This window comes from Cavia porcellus, unplaced genomic scaffold, assembly GCF_034190915.1.
Source record: "Cavia porcellus strain 051 isolate PalLab524CR breed Dunkin Hartley unplaced genomic scaffold, mCavPor4.1 scaffold_35, whole genome shotgun sequence".
Classification (NCBI taxonomy): Eukaryota; Metazoa; Chordata; class Mammalia; order Rodentia; family Caviidae; genus Cavia; species Cavia porcellus.
In genome coordinates, this window is record NW_026947518.1 from 6,981,585 (window position 1) to 7,000,905 (window position 19,321).

The following is a 19,321-nucleotide window of genomic DNA, read 5'->3' on the forward strand; positions in this document are numbered from 1 at the left end:
AGGGTTTGTGTTAGAGTTAAAGGTTAGGGTTACAGTTAGGGTTACGGTTAGAATTTAGGGTTAGTGTTAGGTGAAGTGTTAGGTTTACGCTTAATGTTAGGGTTATGATTAAGGTTAGTTTTAGGGCTTAGGTGTTAGGGAGAGGGTTAAGGTTAGGCTTTGGGTTATGTTTAGTGTTTGGGTTATGATTAGGTTTAGGTTTAGGGTTAGGGTTAGATTTAGGTTTAGGATTAATTTTAGAGTTAGGGTCAAGGTTAGGGTTAGGTGTTAGGTGTTAGCGATAGAGTTATGGTTAGGGTTATGTTTAGGGTTCGGTTTAGGGTTAGAGTTAGTGTTAGGAATAGTGTTAGGGTTAGGATTAGCATTTAGGGTTAGGTTTAGGGTTAGGTTTAGGGTTAGAGTTAGTGTTAGGGTTAGAATATAGGGTTAGTGTTCAGGTTAGGTTTAGGATTTGGTTATGGTTAGAGGTTAGCGTTTCATTTATGGTTAGATTTAGGGTTAGGGTTCTGCTTAGACTTTATTTTTCGGGTTAGAGTTTGGGTTAAACCTAAGGTTCAGGTTTACGGTTATGGTTAAGGTTAGGGTTACGGTTAGAGTTTAGGGTTAGGTTTAAGGTTAGGGTTAGTCTCACGGTTATGGATAGCGGTTAGCTTTTGGTTTAGACTTAGAATTAGGGTTAGTGTTATGGTTATTGTTAGGCTTAGAGGTTATGGTTATTGTTAGGGTTAGGGTTAGGTTTAAAGCTTAGCTTGATGGTTAGAGTTAGGGGTAGGGTTAGCTTAGGGATATGCTAAGGGTTAGGATTATGGTTAGTGGTTAATTTTAGTGTTAGGTTTACCATTAGGGTTAGGGTTAGGGTTAGGTTTAGAGGTCAGTGATAGTGTTAGCGTTAGGGTTAGGGTTAGGGTTAGGGCTATGGTTAGTGTGAGGGTTAGGGTTAGGGTTAGTGTTAGGATTATGGTTAGTGTTAGGCTTATGGATATGTTTAGGTCTAGGCTTACAATTAGGTTAGTGTTAGTGTTATGGTTAGGGTTTGCATTAGATTTAGTGTTAGGGTTAGGGTTAGGTTCAGGGGTTAGGTGTTAGGGATAGGGTTATGGGTTAGGGTTAATGTTAGGGTTAGGGTTAGAGTCACGGTTAGAGTTAGAGTTACGGTTATGGTTAGAGGTTAGCATTAGGTTTAGGGTTAGTGTTAGGGTTTGTGTTAGAGTTAAAGGTTATGGTTAGGTTTAGTGTTAAGGTTAGAGATTAAGGTTAGTGTTAGGGTAAATGTTTGGTTTAGGGTTAGGTTTAGGTTTAGGTTTAAAGTTTAGTGTTATAGGCCGGATTAGTGTTGGGTTTATGGTTAGGGATACGCTTAGTGTTAGGGTTATGATTAAAGTTAGTATTAGGGGTTAGGTGTTAGGGAGAGGGCTAGGGTTAGGCTTTGGGTTTCGGTTAGAGTTAGGGTTACGATTAGGTTTAGGGTTAGAATTAGGGGTAAGGTTAGTGTTAGGTTTAGTGTTAGGTTTAGGGTTAGTTTTAGAGTTAGGGTTAGGGTTAAGGGTTAGTTGTTAGCAATAGGGTTAGAGTTAGGGTTAGTTTTAGGGTTCGGTTTAGGGCTAAAGTTATGGATAGTATTAGGTTTAGGTTTAGGGTTAGGGTTAGTGTTAGGGTTAGAAGATATGTTTAGTGTTAGGGTTAGAAGATAGGTTTACTGTTAGCGTTAGGGTTAGGGCTAGGTTATGGTTAGAGGTTAGCGTTTGGTTTAGGGTTAGAGTTAGGGCTAGGTTTAGTGTTAGGGTTAGGCTTAGAGGTTATGGTTTGGGTTAGTGTTAGGGTTAAAGCTTAGGTTCAGGGTTAGTGTTAGGATTAGTGTTAGGCTTAGGGACATTGTAAGGGTTAGGTTTAGGGTTAGTGCTTAATTTTAGGGTTAGGGTTACAGTTAGGGTTAGGGTTAGGGTTAGATGTTAGTGTTAGTGTTAGAGTTAGGTTTAGGGTTAGTGTGAGGGTTAGGGTTAGGTTTAGAGTTAGGGTTATTGTTAGGTTTATGCTTCAGGTTGTGGTTTGTGTTAGTGTTACAATTAGGTTAGGGTTAGGGTTAGGGTTCGGGCTAAAGCTTAAGTTCAGTGTTAGGGTTAGGATTAGGGTTAAGTTTAGGGATATGGTAAGGGTTAGGATTAGGGTTAGTGGATATTTTTAGGGTTAGGGTTATGGTTAGGCTTAGGATTAGGTTTAGATGTTAGTGTTTGTGTTAGGTTAGGGTTAGGGTTAGGGTGAGTGTCAGGGTTAGGTTTAGAGTTAGGGTTAGTGTTAGGGTTAGGATGGCGTTATGGTTAGTTTTAGGGTTAGGATGGCGTTATGGTTAGTGTTAGGGTTATAATTGGGTTAGTGTTAGGGTTAGGGTTAGGGTTTGCGTTAGATTTAGTGTTAAGTTTTGGATTAGGGTTAGGGTTAGGTTTAGGGGTTAGACGTTAGGTACAGTGTTTTGAGTTAGGTTATGTGTTAGGTTTCGGGTTAGGGTTAGGGTTTGGGGTACTGTTAGGATTAGAGTTTAGTGTTAGAGTTAGGGTTTGGGTTAGTGTTTAGTTAGGGATAACGTTAGGTTGAGGTTTACGGTGAGGCGTCATGTTAGAAGTTATGATTAGTGTTAGGTTTAGGGATAGGTTTAGGTTTAGGGTTAGTTTTAGAGGTTAGGTTTATTGTTAGGTTTAGTGTTAGTTTTAACGTTAGGGTTAGATGTATGGATTAGAGTTAGTGTTAGTGTTAGGGTTAGAGTTAGGGTTAGGGCGTGAGTTAGGGTTAGGGTTATGCTACGGTTAGGGTTAGGATTAGGTTTAGGTATTACAGTCAGGCTTAGGGTTAGTTTAAGGGATAGGGTTAGGGTTAGGTTTAGGGTAAGGGATTAATGTTAGGTCTGTGTTAGGGATATGGCTATCATTAGGGTTAGGATTGGAAGTTAATGTAAGGAGTAGGGTTAGGGATATTCTTATGTTTAGGGTTAGGGTCAGTGTTAGGGTTAGGTTTAGGGGTTAAGGCTTAGGGAGAGTGTAAAGTTTAGGCTTTAGTTTACAGTGAGGGTTAGTATTACGATTAGGTTTAGCGTTAGGCTTAGGATTATGGTGAGGCTTAGTGTTAAGGTTTATAGTTAGTTTTAGGTTTAGATTTAGTGTTAGGTTTAGGGGTTAAGTGTTAGGGATAGGTTTAGGGTTAGAATTAGTGTCAGGGTTAGGTTTACGGTTAGGGTTAGTGTTAGGGATAGTGTTAAGTTTCGGGTTAGGGTTTGTGGTTAGTGTTAGGGTTAGTGTTAGGGTTAGGGTTATGGTTAGGCTTGGGGCTATGGTTAGAGTTACGTTTAGGTTAGGGTTAGGTTTAGGATTAATTTTACGGTTTTGGTTAGCATTAGGGTTAGGGATAGGGTAAGTTTTAGGATTAGGATTTGTTGTTAGGTTTAGGTTTAGGTTTAGGTTTACATTTAGGGATAGGTTCAGGTTTAGAAGTTAGTGTTAGGGTTAGTTTTATGGCTAGGGTTAGGTTTAGGTTTAGAGTTTGGTTTAGGTTTAGAGTTATGATTTGGGTTAAGGTTAGGTATAGGGTTATGGCTAGGCTTCTGTTTATGGTAAGGATTAGGTTTAAGATTAGGTTAACGGTACAGTTAGGGTTAGTGTTAAGTTTATGGTTAGGGTTAGGATTTGGATTAGGATTCGTGTTAGGGTTATGGTTTGGTTTACGGGTTAGCTGTTAGGCATAGGTTTAGGGTTAGTCTTCGCTTTACGGTTAGGTTTAGGGTTATGATGAGGTTAGGGTTAGTGTTAGGTTTAGGGTTAGGGGTAGTGTTTGTGTTAGATTTAGGGTTAGTTTTAGTGTTAGGGTTAGGTTTAGGGGTTAAGTGTTAGGGATAGGGTTATAGTTAGGGTTAGGCTTAGGGTTAGGTTTAGGGCTAGGTTTAGGTTTAGGGTTAAAGTTATGGTTAGTGTTAGCGTTTAGTGTTAGGGTTAGGGTTAGTGTTAGGATAACTTTGATGTTTAGGTTTAGGTTTAGGGTTAGGATTAGTGTTAGGGCTTAAGGTTAGGGGTTTGGCTTAGGGTTATGTCTTACAGTTAGCTGTTAGGTGTAAGGGTTAGCATTATGGTTAGGGTTAGGGGTAGCTTTATGTTTAGTTTTAGGGTCATGGTTACAGTTAGGGTTAGGGTTACGATTAGGGTTAGAGATTATGGTTACTGATACGGTTATGGTTAGGGTTAGTGTTATGGTTAGGGTAAGAATTTAGGCTTAGTGTTAGTGTTAGGGTTATGTTTAGGTTTAGGGTTAGGTTTAGAAGTTATGGTTAGTGTTAGGGTTAGGCTTTGTGTTAGGGTTAGGGTTAGGGTTAGTGTTCGGTTTAGGGTTAGGATTTAGTATTAGTGTTAGGTTTAGGGTTAGGGTTAGGGTCACAGTTAGGCTTCGGGTTATGGTTCGGGTTAGGGTTACAATTAGGTTTAGGTATAGGCTTAGGGTAGGGTTACGGTAAGTTTTAGGTTTAGTGATAGTTTCAGGGTTAGGTTTAGCGTTAGGGTTAGGGATTAGGTTTTAGGGATAGGGTTAGGGATAGCGTAGTGTTAGTGTTAGGTTTACAGTTAGGGTTAGGTTTAGGATTAGTGTTAGGGCTTAATGTGAGGGGTTAGGCTTAGGGTTACGGTTAGGGTTAGTGTTATGATCAGGGTTATGGTTAGAGGTTAGCGTTAGGTTTAGTGATAGAGTTTGTGGTTAGAGTTAGGGTTAGGGTGAGGATTAGATGTTATTTTTAGGTTTAGGGTTAGGCTTAGGGTTAAAGCTTAGGTTGAGTGTTAGGGTTAGCTTTGGTGTTAGGGATAGGGTTAGTGTTAGGGTTAGTGCTGGGCTTATGGTTAAGGTTAGGTTTAGGATTACATTTAGGTTAGGTTTAGGGTTAGAATTTAGGGTAGTGTTAGGTTTAGTGATAGGTTTAGGGTTTGGGTTAGTGTTAGAGGTTAGGGTTAGTGTTAGGGTTAGGGTTATGGTTAGGATTAGAATTTTGGGTGAGGGTTAGGGTTAGGGTTAGGTTTAGGGTTAGGTTACGGTTAGGGTTATGTTTAGGGTTATGGTTATGGTTAGGGTTAGGGTTAGAGTTAGCATTAGTTTTACAGTTATTGTTAGACGTTAGCGTTAGGTTTAGGGTTAGGGTTAGGGTTAGGGTTAGAGTTTAGTGTTATGGTTCGGTTTAGGGTTAGGGTTATTGTTAGGGTTAGGGTTAGGTTTATGCTTAGTGTTAGGGTTATGATTAAGGTTAGTGTTAGGGGTTAGGTGTTAGAGAGAGTGTTAAGGTTAGGCTTTGTGTTACGCTTAGGGTTTGTGTTACAATTAGGTTTAGGGTCAGGGTTAGGGTTAGGTTTAGGTTTAGGGTTAGTTTTAGAGTTAGGCTTAGGTTTAGGGTTAGGTGTTAGCGATAGGGTTATGTTTAGGGTTAGTTTTAGGGTTCAGTTTAGGGTTAGGGTTAGTGTTAGGGTTAGAAGTTAGGTTTAGTGTTAGGGTTATGGTTAGTGTTAGTGTTAAGGTTAGGCTTAGAGGTTAGGTTGTGTTTTTGTGTTAGAGTTAGGGTTAGTGTTAGGGTTAATGTTAGGCTTAGAAGTTATAGTTATGGTTAGGATTAGGGTTAAAACATACTTTCAGGGTTAGGGTTAGGGTTAGGGTTAGGGTTAGGTTTAGGTTAGGTGTATGCTGAGTTAGGATTAGGTTTAGTGGTTAATTTTATGGTTAGTGTTACCATTAGGGTTTGGGTTAGTTTTAGTGTGAAGTTTAGGGTTAGGGTTACAGTTAGGGTTATGGTTAAAGTTAGTCTTAGGGTTAGGGTTACCATTAGGTTAGCGTTAGGGTTAGGGTTAGGGTGTGCATTAGATTTATTGTTAGGATTAGGGTTAGGTTTAGGTTTAGGGGTTAGGTATTAGGGATTGGGTTATTGGTTAGGGTAAGTATTAGGGTTAGAGTTAGGGTTACGGTTAGAGTTAGAGTTTCGGTTATGGTTAGAGGTTAGCGTTAGGTGTTGGCTTAGGTTTAGGCTTAGTGTTATGGTTTAGGTTAGAGTTAAAGGTTAGGGTTAGGTTTAGCATTACATTTAGAGTTTAGAGTTAGTTTTAGGGTAAGGTTTAGGTTTAGAGTTAGGGTTAGGTTTAGGGTTAGATTATAGGGTTATGGTTCGGTTTAGGGTTAGGGTTAGTGTTAGACTTAGAGTTAGAGGTTAGGTTTTGGTTTAGGGTTAGAGTTAGGGTTAGTGTTAGTGTTAGGCTTAGAGTTTATCATTATGGTTAGGGTTAGGATTTGGGTTAAAGCTTAGGTTCAGGGTTAGGGATAGAGGTAGGGTTCGGTTAGTTATATGCTAAGGATTAGGATTTGGTTTAGTGGTTAGCTTTAGGGTTTGGCTTACCATTAGTGTTAGGGTTAGGGTTAGTGTGAGGGTTAGGGTTAGGGTTAGAGTTAGGGTTATGGTTAGAGTTAGGCATAGGGTTATGGTTAGTGTTAGGTTTGCCATTAGGTTAGTGTTAGGGTTAGGTTTAGGGTTTATGTTAGATTTAGTTTTAGGGTTAGGGTTAGGGTTAGGTTTAGGTTTAGGGGTTAGGTGTTAGGGATAGGGTTAAGGGTTAGTGTTAGTGTTAGGGTTAGGTTTACGGTTAGAGTTAGGGTTACGGTTATGGTTAGAGTTTAGCGTTAGGTTTTGTGTTAGGGTTAGGGCTAGGGTTACTTTTAGCATTAGAGTTAAAGGTTAGGGTTAGGTTTTGCATTACTGTTATAGTTTAGGCTTAGTTTTAGGGTTAGGTTTAGGGTTAGGGTTAGGGTTAGGTTTAGTGTTAGTGTTAGGGGTTAGGGGTTAGGGATAGGTTTACAGTTAAGTTAGGGTTAGGGTTTGGTTTAGGGTTAGGGTTACATTTAGTGATATTTTTAGTTTTAGGGTTAGGTTTTAGGGTTAGTGTTGGTATTAGGTTTAGGGTTAGGCTTACGGTTCGGCTTCGGGTTGGGGGAGTGTTAGAGTTACAATTAGGTTTGGATTAGGGTTAGGGTTCGGGTAAGATGTTAGGGATAGGTTTAGGGTTAGGGTAATATTACGTTTACAGTTTAGGGTTAGTTTTAAGTTAGGGTTAGGGTTAGCAGTTATCGTTAGGTTTTGGTTTGGGTTAAAGCTTAGGCTTAAGTTTTGGGTTAGGGTTAGTGTTAGGGTTAGGGTTAGGATTAGGGTTAGTTTTAGGGTTAGGGTTAGGGTTAGGGTGAGGTTTAGGTTTAGTGTTATGGTTAGAGGTTAGCCTTAGGTTCAGTGATAGAGTTTGGGGTTAGGGTTAGTGTGTGGCTTATAAGTTATCATTACGGTTATGGTTAGGGTTAGGGTTAAAGCTAGGTTTAGGGTTAGTGTTAGCGTTAGGGTTAGAAATGGGGTAAGGTTTAGGATTAGGGTTAGTCGTTAGGTTTAGTGTTAGGTTTACGGTTATGGTTAGGTTTAGGTTTAGAGCTTAGTGTTAGGGTTAGGGTTAGGTTTAGTGTCATTATTAAGGTTAGTTGTAGGTTTAGAATTAGGTTTATCTTTAGGATTATTGTTAGTGTTAATGTTAGGTATATGGTTACGGCTAGGCTTCAGGATACGGTGAGGTTTAGGGTTACAATTAGGTTAGGTTTAGGGTTAGGTTAGGGTTAGGTTTACGGTTAGGGTTAGGATTTGGATTAGGATTATTGTTAGGGCTATGGTTATGTTTAGGGGTTACATGTTAGGGATAGGGTTAGGATTAGGCTTCAGGTTCGGTTTGGTTTAGGGTTACGATGTGTTTAGCGTTAGTGTTAGGGTTACGGTTAGGTTTTGGAGTAGTGTTTGTGTTAGATTTAGGGTTAGTTTCAGGGTTAAGGTTAGGTTTAGGGATTAAGTGTTAGGCATAGGGTTATTGCTAGGGTTAGTGTTAGGTTTACATTTAGGGTTAAAGTGATTGTTAATGTTAGTGTTTAGGTTAGGGTTAGTGTTAGGGTTTGTGTTATGGTTAGGATCAGGGTAAGTTTGAGGTTTAGGGTTATGGTTAGGGTTAGGATTAGTGTTAGGGCTTAAGGTTAGGGGTTAGGCTTAGGGGTATGGCTTACTGTTAGGTGTTAGGGTTAGGGGTTAGCGTTATGGTTAGGGTTAGCAGTTGAATTAGGTTTAGTGTTAGGGTTACGGTTAGGGTTAGGGTTATGGTTATGATTAGGGTTAGAGATTATGGTTACTGTTAGGTTTCTGATTATGGTTACTGTTAGGTTAGTTTTATGCTTAGGGTAAGAGGTTAGGCTTAGTGTTAGGGTTAGAGTTAGTTTTAGGTTTAGGGTTAGGGTTAGGTTTAGAAGTTAGGATTAGTGTTAGGTTTAGGTTTAGGGTTAGGGTTAATATTAGGTTTATGGTTAGGGTTTAGTGTTAGTGTTAGGGTTAGGATTAGGGTTAGGTTTATGGTTAGGCTTCGGGTTACGGTTAGGGTTAGGGTTACAATTAGGTTTAGGGTTAAGCTTAGGGTAGGGTTAAGGTTAGTGTTAGGTTTAGTGTTAGTTTTAGGGTTAGCTTTATTGTTAGGGTTAGGGGATAGGTGTTAGTGATAGGGTTAGGGTTAGGGTAGGCTTAGGGTTAGCTTTACAGTTAAGGTTAGGGTTAGGATCAGTGTTAGGTGTTAATGTGAAGATTTAGGCTTAGGGTTATGGCTTAGGCTTGGGGTTAGGGTTATGCTTAGTGTTAGACTTATGTTTAAGTTTAGGGTTAGGAGTTAGGTGTTAGGGAGAGGTTTAGGGTTAGGCTTTGGGTTATGGTTACTGTTAGGTTTCTGATTAGTTTTAGGGTTAGGGTTAGGTTTAGAGTTAGGGTTAGGTTTACAGTTAGTTTTAGAGTTAGGGTTAGGGTTAGGTTTAGGGCTTAGGTGTTAGCAATAGTGTTAGGTTTAGCGTTAGGTTTAGTGTTCTGTTTAGTGTTAGGGTTAGGGTTAGGGGTAGTGTTATGTTTAGGGTTAGGGTTTAGGGTTAGGGGTAGGCTTAGGCTTAGATTTAAGTTTAGGATTAGTGTTAGTGTTAGGGTTAGAATATAGGTTTAGTGTTAGGGTTAGGTTTAGGGCAAGGGTTATGGTTAGATGTTAGCGTTTGGTTTAGGATTATATTTAGGGTTGCGATAGCATTAGGGTTAGGCTTAGAGGTTATGGTTATGGTTAGGGAGAGTTTTAGGGTTAAAGCTTAGGTTCAGGTTTACGTTTAGCATTAGGGTTAGGGTTAGGGTTAGAGTTTAGGGTTAGTTTTAAAAATATGGTTAGGGTTAAGGTTATGGTTAGAGGTTAGCTTTTGTTTTACAGTTAGGGTTAGTGTTAGGGTTAGTGTTAGGCTTAGAGGTTATGGATAGGGTTAGGGTTAGGGTTAGTGTTAAAACTTAGGTTCACCGTTTCAGTTAGGTTTATGGTTAAGGTTAGGGATATAGAAAGTGTTAGGATTAGGGTTAGTGGTTTCTTTTAGGGTTAGGGTTAGGGTTAAGTTTAAAATTAGCGTTAGGGTTAGGGTTACAGATAAAGGTTAGGGTTAGGTTTAGTGTTAGGGTTTGGCTTAGGGTTACAGTTTGGGTTTAGCGGTTATGGTTATGGCTAGGGCTAGTTTTTGGGTTATGGCTTAGTTGTCAGGGATAGGGATAGCGTTTGGCTTCACCTTACGGTTAGGATTAGGTTTAATATTAGGGTTAGGGTTACCGTTAAGTTAAAGATTAGGGTTAGGGTTATTGTTAGGTTTCGGTTTAGGTTTTGGGATTAGGTGTTAGGGATAGGGTTATGGTTAGGGTTAATGTTAGGTTAGGGTCTGGGTTAGGATTATGGTTAGGGTTAGGTTTAGGTTTAAGTTTATGGTTAATGTTAGGGTTAGGGTTAAGTGTTAGGGTTGGTGTTACTGTAAGTTTTAGGTTTACAGTTTTGGTGAGGTTTAGGGTTAGAAGTTAAGGTTAGTTTTAGGGTTAGGTTTAGTGGTATGGTTAGTGTTACAATTAGAGTTCAGTGTTAAGGTTAGGGCTGGTTTCGGGTTAGGTTTAGGGTTAGTGTTAGGGTTAGGTTTAGGTTTAGGTTTAGGTTTAGGGTTAGGGTTATGGTTAGGGACAGGTTTAGGGTTAGGGTTAGGGTTAGGTTTTGGTTTAGACCTATGGTTACGTTTAGAGTTGAGTGTTAGGGTTAGTGTTTGGGTTTGGTTTAGAGTTAGGGTTAGGGCTAGTTATAGGGTTAGGGTTAAAGTTAGGGTTAGGGTTAGGGTTTGGGGTTAGCGTTAGTGCTCGTTTTAAGGTTAAGGTTAGGCTTAGGGGTTAGTGTTACTGTTACTGTTACGGTGAGAGTTTGGGTTAGGGTTAGGTGTTAGAGTGAGATATTTAGGTTAGGCATAGAGTTAGGGGTAGGGTTAGCGTTAGACTGTAGGTTTAGGGTGAGTGTTAGGTTTATGTTTACGGTTAGGGTTAGAGTTAGAAGTTAGTGTTAGGGTTAGTGTTAGGGTAAGAATTACAGTTATGGTTAGGGTTAGATTAGTGTTAGGTTTAGGGGTTAGGTGTTCGAGACAGGGTAAGGGTTAAGTTTCGGTTTATCATTAGCGTTAGGGTTACGATTACGTTTAGGTTTAGGGTTAGTGTTAGGGTTTAGGATTTGGGATAGGGTTAGGGTTAGGGTTAGGGTTAGGGACAGGTTTAGGGTTAGGTTTAGGTTTAGGGTTAGGTTTAGGTTTAGACTTACGGTTACGTTTAGAGTTGAGTGTTAGGGTTAGTGTTTGGGTTTGGTTTAGAGTTAGGGTTAGGGCTAGTTATAGGGTTAGGGTTAAAGTTAGGGTTAGGGTTAGGGTTTGGGGTTAGCGTTAGTGCTCGTTTTAAGGTTAAGTTTAGGCTTAGGGGTTAGTGTTACAGTTACTGTTAGGTGAGTGTTTGGGTTAGGGTTAGGTGTTAGAGTGAGATGTTTAGGTTAGGCATAGAGTTAGGGGTAGGGTTAGCGTTAGACTGTAGGTTTAGTGTGAGTGTTAGGTTTATGTTTACGGTTAGGGTTAGAGTTAGAAGTTAGTGTTAGGGTTAGTGTTAGGGTAAGAATTACGGTTATGGTTAGGGTTAGATTAGTGTTAGGTTTAGGGGTTAGGTGTTCGAGACAGGGTAAGGGTTAAGTTTCGGTTTATCATTAGCGTTAGGGTTAGGATTAGGTTTAGGTTTAGGGTTAATGTTAGGGTTTAGGATTCGGGATAGGGTTAGGGTTAGGGTTAGGGTTAGGGTTAGGGACAGGTTTAGGGTTAGGTTTAGGGTTAGGGTTAGGTTTAGGTTTAGACTTACGGTTACGTTTAGAGTTGAGTGTTAGGGTTAGTGTTTGGGTTTGGTTTAGAGTTAGGGTTAGGGCTAGTTATAGGGTTAGGGTTAGGGTTTGGGGTTAGCGTTAGTGCTCGTTTTAAGGTTAAGTTTAGACTTAGGGGTTAGTGTTACAGTTACTGTTACGGTGAGTGTTTGGGTTAGGGTAAGGTGTTAGAGTGAGATGTTTAGGTTAGGCATAGAGTTAGGGGTAGGGTTAGCATTAGACTGTAGGTTTAGGGTGAGTGTTAGGTTTATGTTTACGGTTAGGGTTAGAGTTAGAAGTTAGTGTTAGGGTTAGTGTTAGGGTAAGAATTACGGTTATGGTTAGGGTTAGATTAGTGTTAGGTTTAGGGATTAGGTGTTCGAGACAGGGTAAGGGTTAAGTTTCGGTTTATCATTAGCGTTAGGGTTACGATTAGGTTTAGGTTTAGGGTTAGTGTTAGGGTTTAGGATTTGGGATAGGGTTAGGGTTAGGGTTAGGGTTAGGATTAGGGTAAGGTTTAGGGTTACAGGTTGAGGGTTAGAGTTAGGGTTAGGGTTAGATTTAGGGTTTGGGTTAGGTTTAGGGATAGGGTTAGGTGTTAGGGTTTGGGGTTAGGGTTAAGGTTAGGGTTAGGGACAGGAATAGGGTTAGGGTTAGTGTTAGGTTTAAGTTAAGTCATATGGTTAGGGATTATGGTTAGTGTTAGGTTTAGTGTTAGGGTTAGGGTTTAGGGTTAGGGTTAGGGTTAGAGTTTAGGTTTAGTGTTAGGTTTAGGGCTAGGGATACGGTTATGGTTAAGGCTAGGGTTTGGAGTTAGGGTTTAGGGATGATGTTAGGCTTACAGTTTGGGTTAGGGTTAGTGTTGTGGTTAGGGCTGGGTTTGGGTTATGATTAGATTTGGTTCAGTGTTAGGGTTAGTGTTTGGCTTAGTGTTAGGGTTAGCGTGAGGTTTAGGGTTAGGTTTAGGGTTAGGGTTAAGGTTTGTGTTAGGGTTAGGTTTTGGGTTAGGGGTTAGGTGTTAGGGATAGGGTTAATGTTAGGGTTTTTTAAAGGTAGGTTTAGGATTAGGTTTAGGGTTAAGCTTAGGGTTTATGGTTACAGTTAGTGTTAGTGTTAGGGTAAGGGTTAGTTTAGGATTAGGGTTAGGGTTAGATGTTGGGGTTAGGGGTTAGGGTTAGGGTTAGGGTTAGTGTTTTGGTTAGTTTTAGGCTTTTGTGGTTAGTGTCAGTATTTAGAGTTAGGGTTAGGTTTAGGCTTAGGGTTAGGGTTACCGTTAGGGTTAGAGATGGGTTTTAGGGTTAGGGTTAGGGTTAGGGTTAGGGTTAGGGTTTAGGGTTAGGGTTAGGGTTAGTGTTAGGGTTATGTTTATGTTTACCCTTAGTGTTAGGTTTACGGTTAATGTTACTCTGAGGGTTACGATTAGGTTTAGTGTTAGGTTTAGGTTAGGGATTTTGTTTAGGTTTAGGATAAGTATTAGGGATAGGATTAGGATTTTTGCTTAGGGTTAAGGTTAGGGATTAGGGTTATGGTTAGGGTTAGCATTAGGTTTAGGGTTAGGTTTAGTGTTTGTGTTAGGTTTACGGTTAAGGTTAGTGTTTCTGGTTAGGGTTAGGGTTAAGGATTAGGGATAGGCTTAGGGTTAGTGTTAGGGTTAGGTTTAGGTTTAGGGTTAGGGTTAGAGGTAAGGATTATTTTTAATGATCTTGTTGTGGTTAGGGTTAAGGTTAGGGTTAGTGTCAGGTGTAGGGTTTAGGGTTAGTGTTAGGGTTAGGGTTAAGGTTAGGGTTAGGTTTAGGTTTAAGTTTAGGGTTCGTATTAGTTTTAGAGGTTAGGCTTATGGTTATGTTTAGGTTTAGGTTTAGTTTTAGTGTTAGTGTTAGAGTTAATTTTAGGGTTAGGTTTAGGGTTTAGGGTTAGCATTAGTTTTAGGGTTACAGTTCGGGTTAGCTTTAGGGCTAGGGCTTAGGTGTTAGGGTTAGGGTTAGCATTAGGCTTCGGTTTATGGTTAGGTTTAAGGATAGGATTAGGTTTAGTGTTAAGGTTAGGGATACCGTTAAGTTTAGTTTCAGGTTTAGTGTTAATGTTAGGTTTAGGGGTAGGTTTAGGATGTAAGTGTAAGGGATAGCGTTAGGGTTAGTGTTAGCGGTAAGGTTAGAGTTAGGGTTAGGTTTAGGGTTAGTGTTAGTATTAGGGTTAGCGTTAGGGTTAACATTAAGTTTAGTTGTATATTTAGGTTTAGGGTTAGGTTTATGGTTCAGGTAAGGGTTAGTTTTAGGGATTGGTTTAGTGTTAGGTTTAGCGTTATGGTTAGAGTTTAGTGTTAGGGTTAAGGTTAGGGTTAGAGTTAGTTTTAGGGTTAGGGTTAGTTATAGGTTTAGGGTTAAATTTAGGCTTAGTTTCAGGGTTAAGGGTTACGGTTAATGTTAGGGTTAGGTTTAGGGTTAGGGTTAGGTGTTAGTGTAACAGTTAGAATTAGGGTTAGGGTTACGGTTAGGTTTAGGTTTAAGGTTAGGGATAGGGTAATGTTTAGGATTACGTTTAGAGGTTAGGGTTAGGGTTAGGGATATTGTTAGGTTTAGGGTTTTGGTTAGTGTTAGGGTATGGGTTAGTTTTAGAAGGTTAAGGTTACGGTTAGGATTAGTTTTAGGTTTAGGTTTAAGGTTGGGGTTAGGGTTAGGTTTAGTGTTAGGATTAGTATTATGGTTAGGGTTAGGGCTATGTTTAGGTTTAGGGTTAGGGTTAGGTTTAGCATTGGGATTTAGGTTTCGATTTAGGGTTATTGTTAGGGTTAGGGTAAGGTGTTAGGTGTTAGGGATAGGGCTAGTGTTAGGGTTAGGGTTAGGGTTAGGGTTATTGTTATATTTAGGTTTAGGGTTTGAGTTAGAGTAAGGGTTAGAGTTAGGGTTAGGGTTTACCGTTAGGGTATGGTTGAGGTTTAGGATTTTGGTTATGTTTAGGGTTAGGTTGAGGTTTAGGGTTAGGGTTATGGTTATTGTTAGGGTTACGGTTAGGGTTAGATTTTAGAGTTAGGGCTCTGTTTAAGGTTACGATTAGATTTAGGGTTTCGTTTAAGATTAGAAGGTTAGGGTGAGGGTTAGGGTTAGGGTTAGGGTTAGGGTTAGAGGTTAGGGTTAGGGGTAGGGGTTAGGTGTTAGGGATAGGGTTAGGATTAGGGTTAGGGTTAGTGTTAGGGCTTAGGTTTGGTTTAGGGGGCTAGGGTTAGGCTTAGGATTAGGATTATCGTTAGGGATAGCGTTAGTGTTAGTGGTTAGTGTTAGGGTTAGCGTTAGCTTTAGGGTTAGGGTTTTATTGGCTAGGATAGAGTTATGGTTATGGTTACAGTTATTGCTAGGGTTAGGCTTATGGTTAAGGTTATGGTGTGTGTTACAGTTATGGTTAGGTTAGCATTAGAGTTAGGGTTAGTGTAGGGATTAGGGTTAGTGTTAGGGTTATGTGTAGGGTTAGGTTTACAATAAGGGTTAGGTATTAGGGTTAGGTTTAGGGTTAGTGTTAGGGTTAGCGTTAGTGTTAGGGTTAGTTATAGGTTAGGGTTAGGGTTAGGGTTAGGTTTAAGGTTAGGGTTAGGGGTTGGGGTTAGTGTTAGTGTTAGGGTTAGGGATAGAGGATTAAGGTTAGGGTTAGGGTTAGGTTTATGTTTAGGGTTAGAGATTAGGGTTAGTGTTAGGGTTAGGCGTAGGGTTATGGTTATGTTTAGGGTTAGAGTTAGCTTTAGGTTTAGTGTTTGGGTTAGCGTTAGGTTTAGGGTTAGCGTTAGACAGGGTTAGGGTTAGGGTTAGGGTTAGGGTTAAGGTTATGTTTAGCGTTAGGATTACGATTATGGTTAGGTATTAGCGTTAGGCTTAGTGTTAGCATTAGTTTTAGGCTTAGTTATGGGATAGGGTTAGGTTTAGGGTTAGGGGTTAAGGTTAGGGTTAGTGTTAGCATTAGGGTAGGGTTAGAGGATTAAGGTTACGTTTAGGGTTAGGTTTACGGTTAGGGTTAGAGATTAGGTTTAGTGTTACGGTTAGGGGTATGATTATGGTTAGTTCTAGGTTTAGGTTTAGGGTTAGGGTTATGGTTAGGTTTAGTGTTAGTGTTGTGAATAGGTTTAAGTTTATGGTTAGGTTTAGTGTTAGACATGTTTAAGGTGAGGGTTAGAGACATGGTTTCCCTTTGGGTTTGCATTAGGGTTAGTGTTAGGGTTAGGGTTAGTGTTAGGTTTCAGGTTAGGGTTAGGGTTAGGGTTAGGGTTTACTGTTAGGGTTAGCGTTAGTGTTAGGTTTAGGTTTAGGGTTAGGTTTAGGTTTAGGTTTAGAGATTAGGTTTAGGTTTACGGTTAGGTTTAATGTTAGGGATAGGGTTACGGTTAAATTTTAGGGTTAGGGTTAGAGTTAGGGTTAGGATCAGGGTTAGGGTTATGGTTATGTTTAGGGTTAGTTATAGGTTTAGGGTTAAAGTTAGGCTTAGGTTTAGTGTTTTTAGTTAGGGTTAGGTTTAGGATTAGGATTAGGCATAGGGTTAGGTTAGAAGTTTATGGTTACGGTTAGTGTTAAGGTAAGGATTAGTGTTTGGGGTTAGGGTTAGGGATATTGTTAGGGTTAGGTTTAGTGTTAGCGTAAGGTGTTAGTGTTACAGTTAGGATTAGGGCTAAGGTTATGGTTATGGTTAGGGGTTAGGTTTAGGAATAAGTTATGGGTTAGGATTAGGGTTAAAGGTTAGGGTTAGGTTTAGGGATATTTTTAGGGTTATGGTTAGGGTTAGGGTTAGTGTTAGGGTATGGGTTAGGGTTAGGGTTAGGGTTAGGGTTAGTGTTAGGATTAGCGTTAGAGTTAGGGTTAGGACTATGTTTAGGTTTAGGGTTAGTGTTAGGGTAAGGGTTAGCATTCAAAGTTAGGTTTAGGTTCAGGTTTAGTGTTAGTGTTAGGGTTAGGTTTAGGTTTAGAGGTTAGAATTAGGGTTAGAGTCAGGGGTAGTCTTACAGTTAGTGTGTATATTTAAGGTTAGGTTTAGTGTTAGGTTTACAGTTAGGTTTAGGGTTAGGGTTCTGGTTAGAGGGTTTCGTTAGGTTTAGGGTTAGCGTTAGAGGTTTAGGTTAGGGTTATGTTTAGGGTTAGGTTTGGGTTAGGGTTAGAAGTTAGCATTAGGGTTAGGGTTTGGGTTATGGTTAGTGGTAGGGTTAGTGTTAGTGTTAAGGTTAGCTTTAGAGTTAGTGTTAGAGGTATGGGTTAGGGTTTGTGTTAGTTTTAGTGTTAGGTTTAGGGTTAGTGTTAGAGGTATTCATTAGTGTTAGGGATAGGTTTAGGGTGAGGAATAGGATTATGGTTAAAGTTAGTGGTACATTTTAGGGTTAGGGTTCAGGTTAGCGTTAGGTTTTATAGTTAGGGTTAGGGTTAGGGTTAGGGTTAGGGTTGGGGTTAAGCTTAGCAATAGTGTTATGGTTAGTGTTATTGTTTAGGGTTAGGATTAGTGTTAGGGTTAGGTTTAGGTTTAGAGTTAGGGTTAGGGTAAGGATTAGTGTTAGACGTTAGGTTTAGGGTTAGGATTAATGTTAGTGTTAGGTAAGGGTTAGGGTTAGAGTTTAGGATTAGTGTTAGAGTCAGGGTTAGGTTTACAGTTAGAGTTTAGAGTTAGGGTCAGTGTTAGTTTTCGGGTTACATTTAGGGTTAGTTTAGGTGTAGATTTAGGGTTAGACAAGGTTAATGTTTGTGATAGTGTTAGGGGTAAGGTTAGAGGTAATGGGTTAGGTGTTAGGGATAAGGTTAAGAATAGGGTTATGCTTAGGGTTATTGCTACGGTTAGGTTTAGGGTTAGGGTCAGGGTTAGGGTAAGTGTTAGGGTTAGGGTTAGGGTTTAGCATTATGGTTTGGGTTACAGTTAGTGTGATGTTTAGTTTTAGGGTTAGGTTGAAGTTTAGGTTTAGGGTTAGGGTTAGGTTTAGAAGTTAGGTTTAGTGTTAGTGTTAGGGTTAGGGTTAGGGTTAGATTTAGCGTTAGGTTTAGGGTTAGAGTTTAGTGTTAGGGTTAGGTTTAGGCTTAAGTTCAGGGTTAGTTTTAGGGTTAGTTTTAGTGTTAGAGTTTTATGGTTAGGGTTAGGGTTAGAGGTTAGTGTTTGGGTTAGTGTTAGGGTTTAGGTGTTAGCAATAGTGTTTTTGTTACGGTTAGGGTTAGCGTTATTTTTGGGTTACTGATAGGGTTAGGGTTAGTGTTTGGGTTAGGGTTAGTTTTAGGGTTAGTGTTAGGGTTGGAGTTAAGTTTAGGGTTATGGTTAGGGTTAGGTTTAGGGTTAGGTTTAGAGGTTCGTGTTAAGCTTAGTGTTACATGTTAGGTGTTAGTGATAGGTTTATGGTTAGAGTAAGGGTTAGGGTTAGACATTAGGTTTAGGGTTAGGACTAGTTTTAGGGTTAGGGTTAGGGCTAGATTTAGAGGTTAGGTTAGGGTTAGAGTCATAGTTAGTGTTACAGTTAGAGTTTAGATTTAGGGTTAGATTTAGGGTTAGGGTTAGGTTTGGTTAGTTTTAGAGTTTAGGAATAGGGTTAGGGTCGGTGTTAGGTTTACAGTCAGAGTCTAGATTTAGGTTTAGGGTTAGGCTTAGTGTTAATGTTAGTGTTCTGGTTAGATGTTAGCGTTAGGTTTTGAGTTATGATTATGGTTATGGTTAGGGTTAGTGTTAGGTTATTGGTTTAGGTTTAGTGTTACTGTTAGGGTTAGGGTTACGGTTAGGATTAGGGAAATATTTAGGGTTAGATTTCACGTTAGTCTTAGTGTTAGTGGTAGGGGTTAGGGTTAGGGTTAGCAAAAGTGTTAGGCTTAGGGTTTGCATTAGGGTTAGTGTTAGGGTTAGGTTTAGAGGATTAGGGTTAGGGTTACACTAAGGGTTAGTGTTAGGGTTAGGGTTAGAGTTAGAGGTTAGTGTTAGGGTTAGGGTTAGATTTATGGTTAGGGTTAGAGTTATGGTTAACGTTACGGTTAGGGTTACGGTTAGAGTTTACTGTTAGGGTTAAATTTACAGTTAGCATTAAGGTTAGGGTTAGAGTTAGAGGTTAGCGTTAGGGTTAGTGTTAGGGTTAAGGATAGGGTAATCATTAGGATTTGGGTTACAGGTTAGGTTTCGGGTTAGAGTTAGGGTTATTGTTAGAGTTAGGTTTAGTGGTTAGTGTTAGGGTTAGGGTTAGTGTTATGGTTAAGTTTAGGGTTAGAGTTAGGGTTAGGTTAAGGATTAGGGTTAGGATTAGGATTAGGGTTAGGTTTAGGTTTAGATGTTAGGGACAGGGTTAGTGTTAGGTTTGGGGTCAGGGTTAGGTTTAGGTTTAGGTTTAGGTGTTAAGCGGTATGGATAGCGTTAGGTTAGTGTTAGTGTTAGGTTTAGGATTAGGTTTAGGTTTAGGGTTACGGTTAATGTAAGGGTTAGTGTTAGACGTTAGGTTTAGGGTAAGGCTTACTGTTAAGTTTAGGATTACGGTGACGTTTAGAGTTTAGGATTAGGGTTAGGGTCAGAGTTAGTGTTACAGTTAGAGTTTAGTGTTAAGGTTAGTGTTAGTGTTTGGGTTATGTTTAGGGTTAGGTTTCTGTTTAGAGTTTAGCATTAGGTTTTGTGTTAGGGTTAGGGTTAGAGGGTTAGGGTTAGGTTAGGGTTAGTGTTAGGGTTAGGGTTAAGGTTAGGGTTAGGCTTATTGTAAGGGTAAGGGTTAGGTTTAGAAATTAGTATTAGGGTTAGGGTCTGGGATAGGGTTACAGTTAGAGTTTACATTTAGGATTAGGGTTAGGGTTAGCTTTAGGTTTAGAGTTAGGGTTAAGGTTCTGCTTAGAGGTTAGCATTAGGTTTCTGTTGACAGTTAGGGTTATGGTTAGAGGGTTAGGGTTATGTTTAGGGTATGGTTAGTATTAGGATTAGGGTTTGTGGTTAGGGTTAGGGTTAGGGTTAGTGTTAGGGTTAGGATTAAGGATAGGGTTAGGCTTAGGGGTAGGGTTAGAGGGTAAGGATTAGGGTTTGAGTTAGGGTAAATGTTAGGGTTAGTGTTAGGTTTGGGTTAGGGTTAGTGTTAT